Source organism: Oncorhynchus nerka, linkage group LG26 (genome assembly GCF_034236695.1).
Source record: "Oncorhynchus nerka isolate Pitt River linkage group LG26, Oner_Uvic_2.0, whole genome shotgun sequence".
Classification (NCBI taxonomy): domain Eukaryota; kingdom Metazoa; phylum Chordata; class Actinopteri; order Salmoniformes; family Salmonidae; genus Oncorhynchus; species Oncorhynchus nerka.
Window position 1 is genome coordinate 5,879,039 of NC_088421.1, and position 24,372 is coordinate 5,903,410.

Below are 24,372 nucleotides of genomic sequence, written 5' to 3' on the forward strand. Positions count from 1 at the left end.
GGCTCTACAGAAAATGTTCAATCTAATTTGAATGGTACCATGAAATCAAATGATTTCACCAAAAAGTTCTTAACAAAAGAATACTTTCCATAAAAATATATGGAGACAACCAGCAAAGGTAAACATAGATCAAGTGGATTACTATGCCAGGCAATGAGAACCTAATATGTCAACAGTACCACTGTTTTAACACCACAAAGACACTAATTTCCGGCAATGTTTTAATATCAAGGCACTTTGGAAGGGCAATCTGAATCCAGCAAGCATATCCTAGCTAGTAAACAAATACAAGGTACTCCTTCACTGTGTTTGGCCATCTAAGGAAGATATCATTCAGACAGCCTGGATGGGAAGTTGGTGTGAGGGAAATAATGTTAAGGATGAGGGTCAGGATATCTATCATTAGGCTAGTGGTGGTGTGGGCTGTGGAATGAACAGTTTGTTGTACTCTTCTTCGAACGACACCCTCTTTATCCTCTCCAGGGACAGCAGTGTCAGAGCACCCTAGAGAGAAACAGGTCAGGGACTGGGTCAGTTATGGTAGAAAGGGTGGTGAGGATGACCCCAATATTCACCAGATACAATCCTTCCATAAAGTACAATTTTATAACAAAAACCTTAAGCTTTTTCTTAAAAGACAGAAGCAAAGATTACATTGGCAAAGAGGGAGAAATTTAGTTCAGATCTAGCTAAAACAGAGATTAGACGTTACTGTGGACAACAATATAGCATAGACAAAGATTGCAATGGAGAAAAAGAGAAATCAAAACAGACCCAAAAGGAGAAGAGAAAATAAGGAGAGAAAGTTGAGATCCAGGTTTCAAAACTGCAGAAAAACAGAGACAGTAGACACTTCTAAAGATGAAGAAAATCAGTGTTAAACAGAGGTAAGTTAAGACTGACAAAGAGGAGCAGAATGTTAGGACCAAGCATCAGACAGAGCAGAATTAGAGCCTGATGAAGAAGGCAGAGGCGCTATGTAACCAATTTATTTGAAGGGCACTGATGGAAAAATGTGATATGAATACATTTTGTGTAATATACATAATCATTTCTATATTGTAGATGCACAAATGGCCATTACTCCAGACAGGAAGGTTAATTAAATGGTGGGCTGTTGTACTGGACGTACCCAGGTGAAGATGGAGAAGAAGGCGAAGGTAATGGCGGCTCGGGCTGCGTCCGCGCCCTCCCTTAACGGGTTGTCCTCCTCTTTGGCAACCTGCCACTGGTTGGCCAGGAAACAGAACCCCACAAACCAGACAAATGACCAGAATGCTACAGGAAGGAAGGAATTATAGATAGAGATAGAGAAAGGGAGAATTACAAACAGAAACCATTAATACTATGGGTGGTAAAACTAAAGAAAGAAATCTGCTCTTAATATGTAACATACTCAGTAATACCAGATTACAAATGTCATGCCAATAACAGACTGGTCATGCAACAATATAAAAACATTAGATCAACTACTGATAGACAACATATTTTGCAACCATTTTACAAGCCTCACAGTAATCAAAACCGAGCCTCTAAGTTCAAAACGAGTATATTAGGGTATATCAGTCACACCACAACTAACCAGAGGGGGGAACCTATGCACATACAAAATGGCACCTACAGTACTCAAGTCTGCCAATGTCCTAGAGCGGTGATTCAAATTCCAGGGCTCTGTTCCAATACTATTAATATGCATCCTTCTTTAATATTTTCCTTGATATAATATAATTTGTGAGAGCAATGCAGTGAAGAGCTTGCTTCTACACCAATCCAGTCACGTAGGAGTGATTGCATCAAGGAAAGGAGGGAGGGATTATACAGACAGGGCCCCAGCACACCTAATGGCTATTGAAGAAACAAGACCTTTATCAATGTCCATGTATTGATCAGTGTTTCCTAAGAGTTTAGAAAGGCTAAAGACAAAGGCCACATCCACCTCTGAACCGAATCTCCACAGAGCCCCCAGAAAAACCACGTGCCTCCAAACACACAAACTCTTATCATGACCAACTTCAACTAAAACAACCCGTCTTTGCTGTTAACGAACACACAATAACCTCCACCAACCCCCAGTCAAAGATAGTGTAGACCCACATCAACAAGCCAAAACAACATCCTTCCTGTGTCGGGTAAAGTTGTCCCTAGACAGTGATCTGTGTTCAGTTTTGAATTGACCATAGTTATGGTTAAGGTTAGGCTTGGGGGAGGAGAAGCTGTTCCTAGATCGGTGCCTAGGGGAAACTACACTCCAGAGCTTACCAGACACTCCGATGTCAGCAAGCACAGCCTTCTTGCGGTCCTTGACGCTGCTGATCTGGGGAAGTAGACATCCAGGGCCAGGAAGGCAGCACAACTTAGGAAAGCTAGGGTGCCCATCCCCACAGCGTAGTTACAGGCATTCTGGTTCCTGTTGAAGATGCAGAACTCCTCAATCTCGTCAGGCCGGTTCACATAGCCCTCGTTGGCTATACAGCCAAAGATCACGATGGAGAAGAGCTGGGGGAAGAAGAGAGGAAGGGAATATAGAAAGGGTGTGAGAAAGAAGTGGATTAAGGAGAGAGAGGGTAGAGTAGGGAGAAAAGGAGAAATGCAGAGGAGAAGAACCCGGCAAAATCAGTAGCTCCAGTATTAAATGAAAGTTTTTCCTAAAATCTACACACAATACCCCATAACGACAAAGTAAAACGTTTTTTTTTTCAATATCTAATTTACATAAGTATTCAGACACTTTACTCAGTACTTTGTTGAAGCACCTTTGGCAGTGATTACAGCCTCGAGTCTTCTTGGGTATGACACTACAAGCTTGGCACACCTGTATTTGGGGACTTTCTCCTATTCTTCTCTGTAGATCCTCTCAAGCTCTCTCAGATTGGGAGCGTCGCTGCACAGCTATTTACAGGTCTCCAGAGATGTTTGAACTCTGGCTGAAGGACATGACTCAAGGACATTCGGAGACCCGTCCCAAAGCCACTCCTGCGTTGACGTCCTGTTGGAAGGTGAACATCCGTCCCAGTCGGAGGTCCTGAGCGCCCTGGAGCAGGTTTCAATCAAGGATCTCTGTACTTTGCTCCGTTCATATTTCCCTCGATCCTGACTAGTCTCCCGGTCCCTGCAAAAATTCCCCACAGCAGGATGCTGCCACCACCATGCTTCACCGTAGGGATGGGGCAAGATTTCCTCCAGACGTGACACTTGGCATTCAAACCAAAGGGTTTAATCTTGGTTTCAGACCAGAGAACCTTGTTTTTCATGGTCAGATTCCAAGCTTGCGGTCATGTGATTTTTACTGAAGAGTGGCTTTTGTCTGGCCACTCTACCATAAAGGCCTGATTGTTAAAGTGCTGCAGAGATTGTTGTCCTTCTGGAAGGTTCTCCCATCTCCACAGAGGAAGTCTGGAGCTCTGTCAGAGGGACCATCAGATTCTTGGTAACCTCCCTGACCAAGGCCCTTCTCCCCCAATTGCTCAATTTGGCCAGGTGGCCAGCTCTAGGAAGAGTCTAGGTGATTCCAAACTTCTTCCATTTAAGAATGATGGAGGCCACTGTGTCCTTGGGGACCTTCAATGCTGCAGCCATTTTTTTGGTACCCTTCCCCAGATCTGTGCCTCGACACAATCCGGTCTTTGAGCTCAACAAACAATTCCTTCGACCTCATGGCTTTGGTTTGGCTCTAACATGCACTGTCAACTGTGGGATCTTATATAGACAGGTGTGTGCCTTTCCAAATCATGTCCAATCAATTGAATTTACCACAGGTATACTCCAACAAGATGTAGAAACATATCAAGGATGATCAATGGAAACAGGATGCACCAGAGTTCAATTGAGTCTCATAGCAAAAGGTCTGAATACTTATGCAAATAAGGTATGTTTTCTGTTTTCACTGTCTTTATAGGGTATTGTGTGTAAATTAAATACATGTTTTTCCTCATCAATCAAGGCTGTAACGTAACAAAATGTTGAAAAAGTCTAGGGCTCTGAATACTTTCCAAATACACTGTAATAATGTATGGCGTAATGCAGAGAAGACACAACATGATCATATCATGGCACCACCCACCTCAATTAGGCTAACTGACACTTTGGGGTAAGGTGAATCCAAAAACCTACACATCCACATTTGTACCCAGTTGTCTACATTCAGATACATGCATGACAGGACCTGATCTGACACGAGTGTAGATGAAGGAAGATCCTAATGACACAATGTGAAACAGTAAGCAAAGTCAAAACTGGCCCCTCTTGCACCAATGCCAGTAACTACATCATAAAACCACCTAGCATTATAGCAGCATTCAAAACCTCTACTCATTTAATTCACATACAAAAATGACTCATATACTGGAGTAGTCCCAACTGCTTTAATCTAGGTTCAGGTCAGGGTTGATGTTTGTTTTGTTGATGATGAGACGGAATGATATTAGGGGGCTTGTGTATACTACTGCATCTATTACGCTCAGGCACGTGCACAGATAGTCAACCTGTGCCCAGCATATGCCCCTTTGAACTCCCACTCGCCAAGTGCCCTTTTGCGTGGTGGTATAATTAATTATTTTATGTATACGTTTTTGTCGTTGTTTTCCTGAACCCATTGCCCACAAGTCGTTGTGATGTTGTCAAGTGCGCCACCTCCAAACCGGTCCGTTGGTTGCACCGGATGGTCTGCCCTGTACTGAGATTGGATATCGGGCGTGCAAAAATGCATGGCTTAAAATGAGGTCACCGGTCAAGTGTGTGTAGCAAGCCAACTAGTTTAAACAGTGCTGCCTCAACTGCATAACGTTTGATAAACATTATTATTAATATTCAGTCTGGTTACACGCAGCAGAGAAAGGCTGAAAGAGAGGAGCAGCTGCATCAACGACCCTCGCTCCGACCTAACTCCATCCCTTCCTCAATCGGCAGCACAGGTAGTCTAGACTAGTTTAACCACCATATACTAAACTATACACACAAGCCACTAGCCATATCATGAGTTAGAAGACTATGAATATTATGAAGTTCTTTGAAAGCATAAGACATAGATCACAAACTGTAATATATATATATATTTCCATCAATCATCAACGATCAGATGATAGCCCTCTCTTTTTCCAATGTCAGTTTGAGCACCTGCTCGCTGAAGGAGCTGTGCAAAGTGCTGACCTCACTCGGGGTGTGTATATTGTGTTATATACCACATGCATACCCATCCGTCCGTCCGTGTGACTGTATATAGAGTTCCCCATCCAGCACTAGGTGTGTGAGGGGTTAGCGTGGGAGCCGTCCTGACAAAGCCCTGCGCTTTTAAAAAGGGACACACGATATAGCGGTAAGTATAGTGGAAAAATCGGCCGAGATTAGCTAAAAATGCCAACATCCGCCTACAAAACCGTTGTCAAAGCTGACGTGCATACCTATATGAACGTAGATGACGCAATGACGCCACGAAAAATACAGCGCTACACAGTATTCATAACCTAGCCCACAATGTCTGCTCTGTGGATCTATTTTGAAGTTTAAAAACAAGATAACATATGCAACGTTTGTGCTGCTATTATTTCCAGAGGGGAGAGTGAAATATTTCAATACCATAAACCTAATTACTAATTTAAAAGTGCATCACCCCCAGACGTTCAGCTACTTCTTAGAACAAAAGCAGAAAAAAAATAAGTGCACACTAAGTCGAGCAGTCATTTGAAAGAGTAAGAACATTTCAGCGAGGCAACTGAAATTACAAGATAATGGCATTCATTGCCCTTGTTCCGCCTTTCTTAAAAGTATGGGTAGCGACCCAAAGTGGGTCGCGGACCTGTTAATGGTGGGTCGCGATGTGTCAGTCTACATTTATAATTGTTTCATTAATTACTGGAATTGATTTGGCCATGTGCATCTGCGCTCTCTGTTCAGATCGCTTTCTGCTTAAACAGCGACCTCTGCTCAGTTTGGCAGCTGCGAGAGTGAGGCAGATGCCCGTGTACTTCGCGGTTTACCGGATCTTTTTTTATGCAGTCTTCTTGAAGATCACTCCGCAACACACACGATGTAGCGCAGTCGTTCAGGCAGCAGATGTGCTGTCAGCCACTGACTTGTCATTTCCACTCACCGCTAGCATCAAAAGTACTCATACTAGCCACAAGTTTCGACTGAGTTCAATTGTCATGAAAGGCATATACAGCGATTAGTTTCGGTCTCTTTCATACACACTTATAACGAGGAGCGCCCACAATGTGTATTGTGTGTAGAATTGCTTAGTAATGAGACTCGCATAATAGAAAAAATTAATAAAACGACACGTCCTGACCAAACATCCACACGGAGTTATTTCAGAACAGGGCATAATGCGTCAGGAAACAGTGCTTCGACAGTGGAAAAGTCAGCTAGCAAGGCGTTGTTGTCATTTTATAACAGGTGATGATACGCAGTAATATGGGAGTACTAACTAACTCATAGTACTCATATGTGAGTTTCTCTTTCAAACAATCCCCTGGCCTTGTACACAGCTAAAAGCTAACATTCGCCAAAGCAAGCTAGCTACTTACTTAGTGCAACCCTAAGTAAACAGTACAGCTGAAGATGAACAATCAGGCCTACTATACATCTTACTGTAGAAATTATTGTTGAAAACAAGTCTAGGTTGGAACTGTTGCTGTTAAAATACAATAATAAATTGATTGATGCAAAATGCTTTTTGAGGCAAACACACGCAGTTCTGGGTTGTTCATCGACAGCAGGAAGTAGTCTCCCGCCTGACCGGGAAACAGTAATGTTCTGATCCAGTTTGGTACCACATACCTATGCGGTTCAGGGTTCTCAACTCTAACATACTTAAGAACAAGTACAGAAACAGTCTGAGTATGACCTCAATGTTGCACTGTCAAAACGGAGCCCAGAATAGACATGCTTGTTGAAAACTTCAACCAGCCACACACCTCTCATTAGGTCTGTGTGTTTATTTTCTGGATGTGATCAATCAGTTTATTCAGTTCAGAATAAAAAAAACATGTATTGAATTTTAACAGCAACAGTTCCAACCTAGACTTTCTTTCAACAATAATTTCTACAATAAGAAGTACAGTAGGCCTGATCATTTTTCATCTGTACTGTTACTTAGGGTCGCACTATCAAAAAGCTTGTGTGTGTTGTTATTCATCTGTGTGATGTGATCAATCCATTTATTCCAGTTCAGAATGAAAATTAATGGTGTTTTTAATGGGGGAAAATAAACATGAATACATATTTAATTTCATTGTTATTTGTTTTTGTCTATATTGCATTTGTTTTAGGCATAAGGACAATTAAATGTACTGATATTTATGTACAGTTGCAAATTTTCCTAAGCTTGGGTCCCAGAAAAACAGAATTTCTCATTTGGGTCCCAGACTGATATAGTTTAAGAACCCCTGCCCTTGACAATCAACCATTCTCTTTCGTGGATGATGTTGGCTTTCGCCGACTGGTCGAGCACCTCGAGCCCCGGTACACACTACCAAGTAGGCGCTATTTTTCAGATGTTGCCCTACTGGAGTTACACAGTAGTGTTGAAACGCACATCCATGAGCTACTTGCTATGGGCGTCACTGCTATTAGCTTCACAACTGACATTTGGACCAGCAATGTCAGCCCCATGAGCATGCGGAGTCCGAGCACAGTGGGTCGGCGAGGATTTCGTACTGAGGAAAGCCGTATTGCATGCTCAAGTATGTGCTAGTTTTCATACCGCTGCTGCCATTTCAATGGCATTTGAGAACATGAACACACTCCAAGCTCCATTCGAACAATTGACTCGAGAAATAAACTCATCAACTGAATCTGCAGCAGATGTGACGACAGAAGAGGCCATGGACAGAGAGCTGAAACTTCACTGCTTGACATGTATGATGAAATCCTGGTTGAGAATGAAAAGACTGAACAACGAAACAGCACAGCAAGTAAGTGAAAGAGATTTTACTGGTAATGGGGACATACGTAAATGCCAACAAAATAACTTTTTGGTCTTTAACTGTACTAGAATGCTTAAAAAGTCTGCTACAATTTTAAACATCTGTATTGGAATTTTTTGTCAAGGAAAATATCAGATATCGGTATAGGCCAAAAATGTCATATCGGTGCATCCCTAGTTTTAACAGCTGGCCTCTTCATCAGACAGCACTGTGTGTGTGTGTGTGTGTGTGTGTGTTGAAGACAGAGAGAGAGCATGCACGAGGGGGTGGGGTGGTATAATAGAGCATCTCTGATGTAATACTGTGTGTTTGGTGAGCCGCAAGTGTGTGTGTTTGATCAGAAAATACACACTGTAGTGCCTTTACAGAATAGATTGTAATTCGTTTTTTTCCCATTTGCTGTCAATCAATTCCCTATACACAGTGTGAGTGTGTGTGATGGTTACCCAGCCATCTGTCAAGTGAAGCGTGGGAATCTGATGGATCGTGGCTGGTAAGCATCCAGATGAGTGGATAAAAACACCATATGTACGAGAGGAAGGAGAGAGTGAGAGGAAGGAGAGCGAGAGAGGAAAGAGAGCGAGAGAGGAAAAGAAAGCGAGAGAGGAAAAGAAAGCTAGAGAGTAATGGCCTTTAGCCTGCTTTCAATGTGCATCTTTCCCATTGAACCATTATTAGCTGTGCTGAAGCTGGCCCACCCTTGTTGCCAGGAACTCCCAACACCTCAGGCTCATAACCAATTGAGTGTTGTACGCTCACTGCTCTTTGACTAAACTGATACTCATTCAATGTGAATATGCTACCTTCGAAACATACACTATATAGTGTGTATACAGACTGTATATATACAATATGTCGAAGGTACAAGGCAAACTGAAAGCTGAATACTAAAGACTACTGTATATAACCAGATCCCTTGACAGAAGAGAAAGCAAGGGGGCACTTCATGTTATTACATTCTCAAGGGTACAAGGTGAACTGACAGCCGAAAACTATAAAGACTATATAACCAGATCCTTTGACAGAAGAGGTATTACATTCTCAATACTTTAAGTGCTCACGTGCTTGTTAGCATCTCTTCACAATGCCTAGTTTCAACTGTCCAGTATTTATATCCAGAACGCCGCAGCCCGTCTGGTGTTCAACCTTCCCAAGTTCTCTCACGTCACCCCGCTCCTCCGCTCTCTCCACTGGCTTCCAGTTGAAGCTCGCATCCGCTACAAGACCATGGTGCTTGCCTACGGAGCTGTGAGGGGAACGGCACCTCAGTACCTCCAGGCTCTGATCAGGCCCTACACCCAAACAAGGGCACTGCGTTCATCCACCTCTGGCCTGCTCGCCTCCCTACCACTGAGGAAGTACAGTTCCCGCTCAGCCCAGTCAAAACTGTTCGCTGCTCTGGCCCCCCAATGGTGGAACAAACTCCCTCACGACGCCAGGACAGCGGAGTCAATCACCACCTTCCGGAGACACCTGAAACCCCACCTCTTTAAGGAATACCTAGGACAGGATAAAGTAATCCCTCTCACCCCCCTTAAAAGATTTAGATGCACTACTGTTCCACTGGATGTCATAAGGTGAATGCACCAATTTGTAAGTCGCTCTGGATAAGAGCGTCTGCTAAATGACTTAAATGTAAATGTATATGAAGATTGTAATCGTTGCCTCCTTTCTTCCATGTTCTGAAAATTAAAATAAATAAATAAAGAGTACTGACCCATGGCTGCTATTTTGGGATCCCGAGTGGCGTAGCAGTCTAAGGCACTGCATCTCAGTGCAAGAGGCATCACTACAGACCCTGGTTCGATTCCAGGCTGTATCACAATCAGCTGTGATTGGGAGACCCATAGGGCGGCGCACAATTGACCCAGCGTCGTCCGGGTTAGGGTTTGGCCGGGGTAGGCCATCATTGTAAATAAGAATTTGTTCTTAACTGATTTGCCTAGTTAAATAAAAATCTGCTCCATAATTTCCTGCTTTATTTGATCGCAATAGTGACAGTCTTCCTTTGCCCTCGTTTCTCATCCCAAACTCCTCTTAACCATGCTTTATAGTTCCTAATGTAAGCATTTCATTGCACCGTTTACACTGTAGCCTGTGCATATGACAAACTTTGATAATGCAAAGAGGATAGCGGTTCTGCTTGTGGACATGATCTTTGGTCAGGATTTCATAAATCTGTGAATTCCGTACTCTCTAGTTTTGTCTGCTGGTGTGGTCTCCCTCCTGGTCCATTCACCTACTCCGATCTATAATTACCAGGCTAGCAGCACCGCTCTCAGTCCTGTCTGGAACACAAGGCCCCAGCACCTCACAGACATATGAAGGCAGGCATTGTGGCTGGCACCACGTGGGATCCTGATCCTGTGATCATTAGCAGTAGGCCTTTTATGCTCCTGATGGGATTTAGTGTGTGTATCATGTGATCAAAAAAAGAATACAACTTTGCTTATGCATGACTTTCTCAAGTTGAGCAGCACTGGCTGTCTGTTACAATTTCACTGCTGTACCACTATAACTTAAATACATCTCATACATCCTGTTGGATTACAGTCTGAGTTCCAGGTTGTGCAGGGTGTCTTTTAGGCAGGCCTACCAGTCAATCAGGCTATGCACACCATCACAGCTAGAGCCCCTTAGCTTTGCTGCAAGCTACAACAGAGCCCTACAGAGGCCATTCACTCTTGCTGTCATAGCAATACTGTGAGCAGACTGCACTGGATGCCCTCTCTCCCCTCAATTAATCTGCTTGTGCTAGTCTCCTTCAGTCGTCAGTGTGGTCTCCTCCATCATGGAGTACCATTGATACAGAAGTACACAAAGGAGTCCTTGACAAACAAACATGGACACGCGCACACACACACTATCACACAGACCACTTGCTGGCCAGGCACCACATTTCTGCCCTCCCCCACAATCATTCCATTTTAATCTCCGTGACCTTGTGTTCACACACAGAGATGGAGAGAGCGAGAGAGAGCGAGCCGGAGCAACCAAGACTGTCAGATTCTTTGAGTCACAAGACTGGAAGTCTTTCTCCATCCTAATGCCCACATAAGTACTACCAGGAAACCAGAAAAGCCAACTCCCTACATAGAGTTGACTAGCTGAATATAGGCCTACCATGAGGTTACAGGTTTACACTTGAACGCATAGCTAGCATACAGCTCAACAAAAACAGGAGGAAAAGGCACCTCCATCCTAGACAAACCAACCTTCAAACCCAATGTTTGCTATGGAAATATCAACAGAACAATGTTAACTAGTTACAGTAAAAACAACGAAAACCAGTTACAAAATGAAAACCGATTGCTAGAGCAAGGTTGGCACTTGCAACTTCAAAACAAAAGGCTAAACAGTGTTTTTGAACACACCACTACCTACTACAACCATGTCCCTGGAAAGCTAAGTGATGTCCATATTCTCCACTAGTCTTCTCGGAGCAGATTGGCCTCAGCTACTTACATCATAAGTCCTTATAACATGTCCCAGTCCATCTGCACCTAAAAGGCTGTGGCGAAAACCCTGTGCCCAGTAGAGCGTCTAGTTCCAGATGCTGGTTTTGGCAGGACAACTAATATCTAAAAACAAGTGTGAAAACCACACCCAATGACACGGTCATTGTTGTTTTGGGTAACTGTATTAGAGCTCTGCTCCAACGAGCTGCACACACACAGACTCCGAGGTCCTCTCCACATCGCAGCGAATCATCGTCACACAAAGCACAAGGAGAGAGGGAAGGGAAAGACACGGCTAGTCGAGAACGTAGTGCTCGTAATAGAGAAGAGAAAGATAGCATTGGTATTGTGGTGGTGAAGTGTAGCTTTAGAATTATATTTAGCTGCTGTACCATAGTGTGTGTGTATATATATATATATATATACACACACACACACACACTCATGGCACACACACACTTATTCAATTTGAACTGTCAAAAAGAAACAGACCACATTTTATTCATTTGCTAGCTGAAAAATAACAGAGAGCATCCAAAACATGAACACTAGATCACATTTCACCGGGTCCCAGCAGAGTCTTCTGGCTTATTACCTCAACCGCTGCTGGGAATTAATATATATCCTACCAACACAAGACTAAAATTCACTTCAGACTTCCATTCAAAAATCGACACATTTTAAGGTATGCCTGGCTTCTAGTTAATATGTGAAAAAGGAACTCCTGCACACTAGGGCTCCTGGTAACGCCAACAAGTTTTAACGAGGGTCAACCAACGTTTCGGATCAATCAGGGTCATGTTGAAATTAAAAAAAATTGAATCAAATTTATTTGTCATGTTTTGTAAAGAACATGTGTATACTAACAATGAAATGCATACTTACAGGTCATTCTCCAACAAGATTAAATAGTGACACGTGGTATAAATACACAGTGAATAACGAATAACAATAAAGATAAAAAAAAAAATAACATGGCTACATAGTACCAGTACCGAGTCGATGTGTAGGGGTACGAGGTAATTGAGGTGGCCATGTACATATAGGTAGGGGTAAAGTGACTAGGCAAGAGGATGGATAATAAAACAGTAGCAGCAACGTATGTGGTGAGTGTGAAAGTTGGTGTGTGTGTCAGTGTAAAAGAGTTAGTGAAACAACAACAAAAAGGAAACCTAGGTAGTCCGGGTAGCCATTTGATTAGCTATTTAGCAGTCTTGTTAAGTTGTCTTATGGCTTGGGGGTAGAAGCTGTTCAGGGTCATTGTTGGTTCCAGACTTTGTGCAGTGGTACCGCTTGCCATGTGGCATAAGAAAGAACAGTCTGTGGCTTTCAGCAGGACACACCGTAGCAAAACGTTCTGCAACGTAAAACAAAACAAGTTTCAGGTGGCAACTCCACATTTTCTTTTACAATTCTCCCTACTGAACATGGTTTGGAAAGCAAGCAAGAGTCAAAGGACCAGGACTAGCAACATTCTGCAGAGGTAAAAAAGCTCAACATCCAAACCTGGTCACCTTTTAATCTTACATACCAAACAAACAAACATTCCTCTTTGGCTGGAGAACATTTCAAATCTGTCCCAAGGTCCCCAGCATTACTGCCAAACACAGGTGCAAAGCCTGACTGTGGAAATGAACTAATAGTGCTCTGGCTATAGTGACTCAGACATCTGAATGAACATGCCATCCACCCACACAGTCTTGTCTAATACAGTTCCATCAACTATGGTGGATGCGTCATCAGGCCAGTGCAGTAGAGTCTGGCTCAGCTCTGCTCAGTATTGTGAATAGGGTATAAGTGTCTATTTTTTAAATATTTTTTTATGTGAGCCTGTGCCTAATTGGTTAATTAAACACATTGACTAAATAGAGACTACACTCCCTTGATTTACCAAACCTAAGCATCAGTTGTTAATTACAAGGTAACAACATTGACAAAGTAGCAGACATTGCAGCCTTCCAGGACCGGAGATCCACCCAAAGAAAATGCTTCTCTATTTCCAGGTCCCCTTCATCAATTAGCTCAATAAAGCTTGTACTGATCTGGTGACAGGCATTTCCCAATTGGACACCATCATGCATCACCCAATATCACTCGACAGATCCCAGTGACAACATTAACAGGAGTAGCAGAGAAAAATAACCATGTTATTCAGAGACTGCTTCCATGGAATGAAGAAAAACAGACAACTCATTCCACATTCCCTCATGACCCGCAAGCACGACTATTCTATTTGCTCAGACAAAGGCTTCACACTGAAAAGGCAGCACTTGATCGGACAAGGAAAAGAAAGCTGAACTAAAAAGGGGATGATTGGTCATGTAACGTGACAGTTTAGTACATCTTATAACACCCCTAGTTACAAGGTTGCCATGATATAAAAGATCCAGCCATTCTGAAGACCGTCCCTATCCCCTTCCTCTGGTGAATAACATACTTGTGTCGTGAGCAAGTCTCCTCTTATTTGTCCCCATTCCTCCCTCCCTGCATCCCTTTCATGAGTGTGCTTGCCGGTGACATCTTGCCGGTGGTCTCTGACAGTCGTCATGCCAACGCAGCAGATCTCAATCAGCCAATCAGGATCTCGGTCAGGGGGGGCACGCCTCCCTCTCATCCTGGAGAGAGAGCTGTGGGCCAACAAGTTAATACTAACCTATCATCATCACCACAGCACGCAGGGCTACAATGGCAGACTTTAAAATGGGAGTGGCTGAGCTTACATTCCCTTTCTCGATATACAATGGCAGATCTCTCCAAGACAAATGTGTTGGTGTCCATCTTTGTTTTGCCTTAGTATTCGTGAAAGCAGGTTCTGATCACACATTTCTGGATCGTAGCAGAATGAGGAATAAAACCTCCATGATCATTGGAGTTCCCACCCCAATCTGATGAACATCAAATATGCTGCAGTCCTATATAGTGTTGTACACCTTTTCTCTAATCACTATGCTTGACAGACAAATAGACATACACAGTATTTGTTACATGTATTTAAATGATTTCTGAGTATTTTGTAATTTGTATTGCACTGGGTTACACTACAATGTATTTTGTAACAAAATACTTCCAAGAGTTGGAATTTGTATTTTCAAAATGCAAAATACTTTTCTACACCGGCGCACCATTTTGTGGCTCCCCTTTCACCCTGCATTGGTATCAGAAGTCTGATGGTACTATGGTATGATAAGAGCATCTGCTAAATGAGCTAAATATACATGTAGATGTAAAAATGAACAATTGCAAAGCATGCTAGGTATTATTCTAACGTCCTCCTTCCCCCTCCCCAAAAAGGCTAATAATAATAATAATAATAATACCCAGTGTGCTCTGCAGTTAATTTAAGTATGCTCATTTTCACGTATACATTTAGGTCATTTAGCAGACACACTCTTATCCAGTGACTTACAGTCCCTGCAATCAACTAGATACACCACAAATCACAGTCATAGCAAGTAAAATGTTTCTGTAACCATTACTGAGAATGTTGTTGTTGTTGTTGTTGTTGTTGTTTGGGCTGGCTACTTGCAAATTTATTTCTGTATTTAAAAATACCAAATGAATGTTTTTAATTAAATACATTTCAAACTACAAGCATTTTTTATTTTATTTTATTATTGATCGTTTGTCAATTTTTTCCATCCCTGCACTCACACATCACAGAGACACACACTCTTGAGAGATGCTGTATTTTAGGCTTGGCTATTGATTACTACAGTTATTGATTAGGACTATTTGGAAACATCATTCATTATGCAAGTCATTTCTCAGATCTAAATGAAACACCAGAACAAGAGAAAATGTATTATTTTTGTCTCTCTAGTTAGTTTAGATAAAATAATAGCCTTCATGCCATTTACATCTGTTTGCAACATTAAGGGCCTGAGAACCTGAACATTTTTTAAAAACCTTTATTTAACTAGGCTAGTCAGTTAAGAACAAATTCTTATTTTCAATGGCAGTGGGTTAACTTTCTTGCTCAGGGGCAGAACGACAGATTTTTACATTGTCAGCTCGGGGATTCGATCATGCAACCTTCCGGTTACTAGTCCAACGCTCTAAACAACTAGGCTACCTGCCACCCCTGTAATTGAACCTAGCCTATAGCAGACAGGAATCTTTGGCTCCAGTGATTGAACCTGACGGTCCACAGACACTGACGAGGCACCAGGCTCGTGCCGCCACTGTACCTGAGCTTGTAATCACAGCCTACAAATCCTTGTCCTTACTAACTCTTTAAATCCTAAGCTTGCTGATCATTGTCTTTGTAAATACTAGGCTACAAAGGCCTCGTCACTACTAATTGTGCACAAAGAGTCCCATAATAACAATAACATTAAAGGGATAGTTTGGGATTTTGGCAATGAAGCCAAAATTGGTCAAAAGACCTATTAGTGAGAAAAAAATAATATCAGAATTGAGCTGCCTGTGCAGGTTGGTCTCAGACTAGACGTAACATAGTAAACGAAAATCAGGGCCTCTCAAATTAGTTTTATAGGTTACATTTGGTATGGTTACCAGGGCTCAGATTCCCTGGTGGCATTGATGGCCCGTCAATGCTCCCTTGTATGACAATAATGCCCCCTAAAAAAATCCATTAATTGTGGCCAAAGTGGACATTTAATATATATATATATATTTTTACCAGGTAGGCTAGTTGAGAACAAGTTCTCATTTGCAACTACTACCTGGACAAAATAAAGCAAAGCAGTTTGACACATACAACAACAGTTACACATGGAATAAACAAACATACAATCAATAATACAGTAGAAAATCTATAAACAGCATGTGCAAATGAGGTAGGATAAGAGAGTTAAGGCAATACATAGGTCATGGTGGCGAAGTAATTACAATATAGCAATTAAACACTGGAATGGTAGGTTGTGCAAAAGATGACTGTGCAAGTAGAGATACTTGGGTGCAAAGGAGCAAGATAAATAAATAAATCAATACAGTTTGGGGATGAGGTAGATTGGATGGGCTATTTACAGATGAGCTAGGTGCAGTGATCTGTGAGCTGCTCTGACAGCTGGTGCTTAAAGCTAGTGAGGGAGGTCAGTAATCTGTTAACTTCTTAGTGATCCCTTCCCGCTCAGATCCCGGTAACGGGATTGATTTGACAACATCAAGTGAAATTGCAGTGCGCCAAATTCAAAAACAGAAATACTCATAATAAAAATTCACAAAACATACATGTATAATACATCAAAATAAAGCTTAACTTCTTGTTAACCAAGCTGCAGTGTCAAATTTCAAAAAGGCGAAAGCATACCATGCGATTATCTGAGGACAGCACCCCGCATACAAACACATGAAAATTACATTTCAACCAGCCAGGTGCGACACAAAACTCAGAAATAACGATATAATTCATACCTTACCTTTGAAGGTCATCTTCTGTTGGCACTCCAAAATGTTCCAGAAACATCACAAATGGTCATTTTGTTTGATTTAATTCCTTCTTTATATCCCCACAATGTCAATTTATTTGGCCCGCTTGATTCAGAAAATACACCGGTTCCAACTCACCCAACATGACTACAAAGTATCTAATAAGTTACCTGTAAACTTGGTCCAAACATTTCAAACAACGTTCCTAATCCAAACTTCGGTATCGTAAAACTTAAATAATCGATACAATTTAAGACGGGATAAACGGTGTTCAATACCGGACGCAAACAAAGTGAAGCGCGTTCCAGGTCGCACGCACCAAAATACTAGAGTCCACCTGGAGTGACACATGGAAATAACAGGGCTACTTCTTCATTTCTCAAAAGAAAAACATAAACCAATTTCTAAAGACTGTTGACATCTAGTGGAAGCCATAGGAACTGCAACCAGATTCCTATTTAAAAGGGCTTACCATAGAAAAAATATGGAAAACAGATTGACCTCAAAGAAAATAACCCTGGATGGATTGTGCTCGGGGTTTCACTTGCCAAATCAGTTCTGTTATACTCACAGACATTATTCAAACAGTTTTAGAAACTTCAGAGTGTTTTCTATCCAAATCCATCTGATAATATGCATATCCTAGCTTCAGCACCCGAGTAGCAGGCAGTTTACATTGGGCACGCTTCTCATCCGGACGTGAAAATACTGCCACCTAATTAACTTGGCTTTTAAAGACCTTAGAATGGCAGGGTAGAATAGATATAGGGCTCCGCGCAGCCGAGCGGAAATGGAGGAAAACTCGCCTCCCTGCGGACCTGGCATCCTTTCACTCCCTCTCTACATTTTCCTCTTTTGTCTCTGCTGCTAAAGCCACTTTCTACCACTCTAAATTCCAAGCATCTGCCTCTAACCCTAGGAAGCTCTTTGCCACCTTCTCCTCCCTCCTGAATCCTCCTCCCCCTCCTCCCTCTCTGCAGATGACTTCGTCAACCATTTTGAAAAGAAGGTCGACGACATCCGATCCTCGTTTGCTAAGTCAAACGACACCGCTGGTTCTGCTCACACTGCCCTACCCTGTGCTCTGACCTCTTTCTCCCCTCTCTCTCCAGATGAAACCTCGCGGCCGCCCAACAACCTGCCCGCTTGACCCTATCCCCTCCTCTCTTCTCCAGACCATTTCCGGAGACCTTCTCCCTTACCTCACCTCGCTCAGCAACTCATCCCTGACCGCTGGCCCTTCCGTCTTCAAGAGAGCGAGAGTTGCACCCCTTCTGAAAAAACCTACACTCGATCCCTCCGATGTCAACAACTACAGACCCTTCTTTCTTTTCTCTCCAAAACTCTTGAACGTGCCGTCCTTGGCCAGCTCTCCCGCTATCTCTCTCAGAATGACCTTCTTGATCCAAATCAGTCAGGTTTCAAGACTAGTCATTCAACTGAGACTGCTCTTCTCTGTATCACGGAGGCGCTCCGCACTGCTAAAGCTAACTCTCTCTCCTCTGCTCTCATCCTTCTAGACCTATCGGCTGCCTTCGATACTGTGAACCATCAGATCCTCCTCTCCACCCTCTCCGAGTTGGGCATCTCCGGCGCGGCCCACGCTTGGATTGCGTCCTACCTGACAGGTCGCTCCTACCAGGTGGCGTGGCGAGAATCTGTCTCCTCACCACGCGCTCTCACCACTGGCGTCCCCCAGGGCTCTGTTCTAGGCCCTCTCCTATTCTCGCTATACACCAAGTCACTTGGCTCTGTCATAACCTCACATGGTCTCTCCTATCATTGCTATGCAGACGACACACAATTAATCTTCTCCTTTCCCCCTTCTGATGACCAGGTGGCGAATCGCATCTCTGCATGTCTGGCAGACATATCAGTGTGGATGACGGATCACCACCTCAAGCTGAACCTCGGCAAGACGGAGCTGCTCTTCCTCCCGGGGAAGGACTGCCCGTTCCATGATCTCGCCATCACGGTTGACAACTCCATTGTGTCCTCCTCCCAGAGCGCTAAGAACCTTGGCGTGATCCTGGACAACACCCTGTCGTTCTCAACTAACATCAAGGCGGTGGCCCGTTCCTGTAGGTTCATGCTCTACAACATCCGCAGAGTACGACCCTGCCTCACACAGGAAGCGGCGCAGGTCCTAATCCAGGCACTTGTCATCTCCCGTCTGGATTACTGCAACTCGCTGTTGGCTGGGCTCCCTGCCTGTGCCATTAAACCCCTACAACTCATCCAGAACGCCGCAGCCCGTCTGGTGTTCAACCTTCCCAAGTTCTCTCACGTCACCCCGCTCCTCCGCTCTCTCCACTGGCTTCCAGTTGAAGCTCGCATCCGCTACAAGACCATGGTGCTTGCCTACGGAGCTGTGAGGGGAACGGCACCTCAGTACCTCCAGGCTCTGATCAGGCCCTACACCCAAACAAGGGCACTGCGTTCATCCACCTCTGGCCTACTCGCCTCCCTACCACTGAGGAAGTACAGTTCCCGCTCAGCCCAGTCAAAACTGTTCGCTGCTCTGGCCCCCCAATGGTGGAACAAACTCCCTCACGACGCCAGGACAGCGGAGTCAATCACCACCTTCCGGAGACACCTGAAACCCCACCTCTTTAAGGAATACCTAGGATAGGATAAAGTAATCCTTCTCACCCCCCTTAAAAGATTTAGATGCACTATTGTAAAGTGGCTGTTCCACTGGATGTCATAAGGTGAATGCACCAATTTGTAAGTCGCTCTGGATAAGAGCGTCTGCTAAATGACTTAAATGTAAATGTAAATGATATAGGTCTGTAGCAGTTTGGGTCTAGATTGTCTCCACCCTTGAAGAGGGGGATGACCGCGGAAGCTTTCCAATCTTTAGACGATACAAAAAAAGACGTTGAAGAGGCTAGTAATAGGGGTTGCAACAATTTCGGGTAGATACTTTTAGAAAGAGAGGGTCCAGATTGTCTAGCCCGGCTGATTTGTAGGGGTCCAGATTTTGCAGCTCTTTCAGAACATCAGCTATCTGGATTTGGGTGAAGGAGAAGTGGGGGATGTTTGGGCGAGTTGCTGTGGGGAGCGCAGGGCTGTTGACCGGGGTAGGGGTAGCCAGGTGGAAAGCATGGTCAGCTGTAGAAAAATGCTTTTTGAAATGCTCAATTATTGTGGATTTATCGGTAGTGACAGTATTTCCTAGCCTCAGTGCAGCGGGCAGCTGGGAGGTGCTCTTATTCTCCATGGACTTTACAGTGTCCCAGAACTTTTTTGAGTTTGTACTACAGGATGCAAATTTATGCTTGAAAACACTAGCCTTAGCTTTCCTAACTGCCTGTGTATATTGGATCCGAACTTCCCTGAAAAGTTGCATATCACAAGGGCTATTCGATGTGAATGCAGAACGCCACAGGATATTTTTGTGCTGGTCAAGGGCAGACAGGTCTGGAGTGAACCAAGGGCTATATCTATTTCTGGTTCTAAATTTTTTTGAATGGAGCATGCTTATTTAAGGAAGGCACTTTTGAAGAATAACCAGGCATCCTTTACTGACGGGGTGAGGTCAATGTCATTCCAGGATGCCAGGTCGATTAGAAAGGCCTGTTCGCTGAAGTGTTTAGGGAGCGTTTGACAGTGAAGATGGGTGGTCGTTTGACCGCAGAACCATTACGGATGCAGGCAATGATCGCTGAGATCTTGGTTGAAAACAGCAGAGGTGTATTTGGAGGGCGAGTTAGTTACGATGATATCTATGAGGGTGTCCATGTTTATGGATTTGGGGTTGTACCTGGTAGGTTCATTGATAATTTGTGAGATATTGAGGGCATCAAGCTTAGATTGTAGGATGGCCGGGGTGTTAAGCATGTCCCAGTTTAGGTCACCTAGCAGCACAAGCTCAGAAGATAGATGGGGGGCAATCAATTCACATCTGGGGGCAGAGGGTGGTCTATAGCAAGCGGCAACGGTGAGTGTCGTGGTAATTTCCTGTATTACTAAACATTGAGAGAGCAAACCACACACAAGTCAGAGTTATATTATAAAGTCCATCTTTAATTATATATGAGCTTCACCATAGCCCGGTGACTCTCAGATCAATTCAGTGTCTATAAATGAATTCTCTGAGAGTGCTTTCAAAACAATTCTTAGTATAATTTATAGCCAAGACACACATATCTCAACTCACATGACGAACCACAGATCTCAGGAACAGTTCACAAAGAATATTTTACTTGAAAGGTGAGTATCCCATAGCTAGATAGCTATAGCTAGAAATTATCGTTCAGTTTGGTCTCTTTAGACGTGATTCTAATCTCGTTCTTGGTACCACTTAGGACCAAAACATTACCTCATCCAATGGCATATATCAATTGTCAATTCTAGATACTCCCATCTCAAATACAAACCCTCCTGGACAAGCTCACGGAGACAGTGAGCCTCTTAGGTCATATACTAGGTCAAGATAAGTATTGTTGTAATTGTCATTTTTATAAATAAATAAAAACATGTTTAATAATAAAAATAAAATAAAAAAATTATTAAAAAGAATGCAAAGAAAAAGAAAACCTGAGGAAAATCCATCCAGTAAGTGGGATATTTTTGATGTGGGTGGTTTTCAAATGAATGCCTGCGTATCTAATGGGTTAGGACCCAGATTGCAGTTCCTATGGCTTCCACTAGATGTCAAAAGTCTTTAGACATTGTTTCAAGCTTGTTTTCTGAGAAATGAAGAAGAATGAGACCTTTCTGTGAGGGGATTGAGGAAGCGTGTAGTGCTGGTTTGCACGCCCTTCGTTCTTTTTCCTTTCTATTGAATACACTATTGTCCGGGGGAAATATTATCGATTATTTAGACAATTGACAACCTGAGGATTAATTATAAACATCGTTTGACATGTTTTGACTAACTTTACCGGTACTATTAGGATGTATTTGTCTGATTGTTTTGACCGCCTTTGAGCCAGTAGATTACTGAACAAAACGCGCCAACAAAACTGAGTTTTTGTGACTGCAACCAGATGAAGATCTTCAAAGGTAAGTGATTCATTTTATCTTTATTTCTGACTTTCTGGACTCCTCTACTTGGTTGGAAAATGTTTGTATGCTTTTGTAAGCGGGCGCTGTCCCGCTTACAACCCCCCCCTTTGTTTAGGGACACATTATTTAATTTCTGTTAAATGTCTGTGGAACTTGTTCAGTTTATGTCTCAGTTGTTGAATCTTGTTATGCTCATACACATATTTACATGTTTACACATGTTAAGTTTGCTGAAAATAAATGCAGTTGACAGTGAGAGGACATTTCTCTTTTGCTAAGTTTATTTAGCATGTTAGCTAACCCAACTCCAATCCTTAACCCCATCCTTATGTAACAGTGCTGATTCTATCCCTCTCCTCTCCCCAACCTGGGCTCGAATCCGGGACCCTGTGAACACATCAACAACTGCCTCCCACAAAGCATTGTTACCTATTGCTCCCCAAAAGCCGCAGCCCTTGCAGAGCAAGGAAACAACTTCTTCAAGGTCTCAGAGAGAGTGATGTCACCGATTGAAACGCTATTAGCGCGCACCACTAACTAGCTAGTCATTTCACACCAGTTACACTTACTCCTCCCCCTTTGACAACCTCCTTTTCCACTGCAACCAGTGATCCGGCACCAACATAACAGTGTTGCTTACATCCCTCTCCTCACTCCAACGGGCTCGAACAAAGGACCCTCTGAAGACATCAACAACTGCCTCCCACAAAGCATTGTTACCTATTGCACCACAAAAGATGTGGCCCTTGCAGAGCAAGGGAAACAACTCCTTAAAGGTCTTAGAGTGAGTGATGTCACCGATTAAAATGCGTGCACCGCTAATTAGCTAGCCATTTCACACAGGTTACACTTAAACCAATCCTTAACGTTAGCCACCTAGCTAGCTACCTAGCTAATATTAGCCACAACAAATTGGAATTGGTAACATATCATAAAAATTGCAAATTCGTAACACATTGTATTAATTGCAATTCATAAAATATCACACGAATTGTAATTTGTAACATATCATTCGAAATAGATGACATCGACAAATTAGTAACAAATCATGCTTATTTCAATGTCCCGGATTTTGTTTTACTATGTTACGTCTACCACCTGATTCCAGGTTGGCCTGTGTAAACGCAGCCTGTTAAAAGGGGCAATCTGCAGTTGCTACATCCATTTTTGGACAAACAAATTATTGATATGTACCCATTGATTCTTGAACAGTATAACTTATAAATACCATATGAGCTTAGTTCAACTGTCTTACCCCAAAATATATGCTTTTTTTTACTCCAATGTTTGTAAACAAAGTACATGTAAACAAACACTCAATACCCTCAAAACATGGTTAAAACTAGAATGTTAATATTATGGATGGTCAGTCCTTGGATCCATAGCTCTGTCTATGAATTTGAGAGTGGTTACATTACTTCCGCTCCATTCCTCAGCTTTTTGGGGTAATAGTGGCTGGGTGTGTGGCTTTGAACTACTGATTGCCACTTTAACTGACATTTAGTAGTCTATAAAATAGGGGTCTTTTTTTCAATGGTAGCCATAACATTTTAATTGAAGACAAATGGTTTTCAAGACAAGGTAGCTTTAGTCAGTAGTCAAATATTATGATAGTCTGAAAACAATATTTATTCTGTGCGCCCCATTAACGCCCTTCCACTCAATTGTGTGCGTAAACAGGGTATATAGCCTTACCTATGGGGTTAACAGATTGCCTAGGAATCAATCGGTTTGCTTTTAAATCCTACACATTTCTTGAATGTTTGTAGATATTTTGCTGTACACACACAGATGCCCGAATTATTATTAAAACGACATGCTCAAATAAACAACACAAAACATGACCACTCACCCAGCACACAAGCCGAAGGATAGTTTGAGGCTGTTGAAAGAACGTCAAAGGGTCGAAGGCTCCTCCAGCCTTCCCCGCTCCGTATGCTTGCATCCCCTGCATCACCCCCTCCATCTTCAGCTTCTGGTGGTGATTTCCCCGTCTCCGAATTCAGTACCCAGCCTAATACGTTCAATTACGTGGGTTTGTGCGCTCGTTCGGTGTATTGACCTTGGTATGATTGACTCGGGTTTAATGTATTCTAGTATCTGCTCTGCCCCTTTGCCAATCCAAAGCCTTCCACCCGTGTCTGGTTTCTGTGGTTTTGAAGCTAATTTATTTCCCTAAAACAACCTCTTCCCCTTCTCCCTATATAGCCCTTTCTCATCTGAAAGGTGGAGAGAAATAAGCCGAGCAGACAAGCATTTCTTGTGAGTAGCGCGCGCATACGGCGCGGTCAAGTTTTTTGACGCGCACTCACTCTCGACAATCACAGGCGCGCTCCTGACAGAAAACATGATCTTATTCAATAACACACACAAACAAAAATCACTATTTAAAAAGAAACGTACACGCTAGAACTTGAAGTGTGGAGAAACACAAGCCCACTTACTACAGGCTCACATATTCAATATATGCATGGATAATCAGCGATCTCTTCCTGATTTACAAATGGGATCAACTGCTTTGCTCAATCTGTTCGTCTCCCCAGTCTACGGTGTAGGAGAGGCCTATGCCACCTGGCGGATAACTATTC

The 24,372-nt window shown here is 43.0% G+C and overlaps 1 pseudogene; it reads right to left on the minus strand.

Moving 5' to 3' along the window:
- Window positions 1-24,239, minus strand: part of LOC115110125 (synaptogyrin-1-like) — a 31,629-nt pseudogene extending 7,390 nt beyond the window's left edge.
- Between the last annotated feature and the right edge of the window lie 133 nt (window positions 24,240-24,372).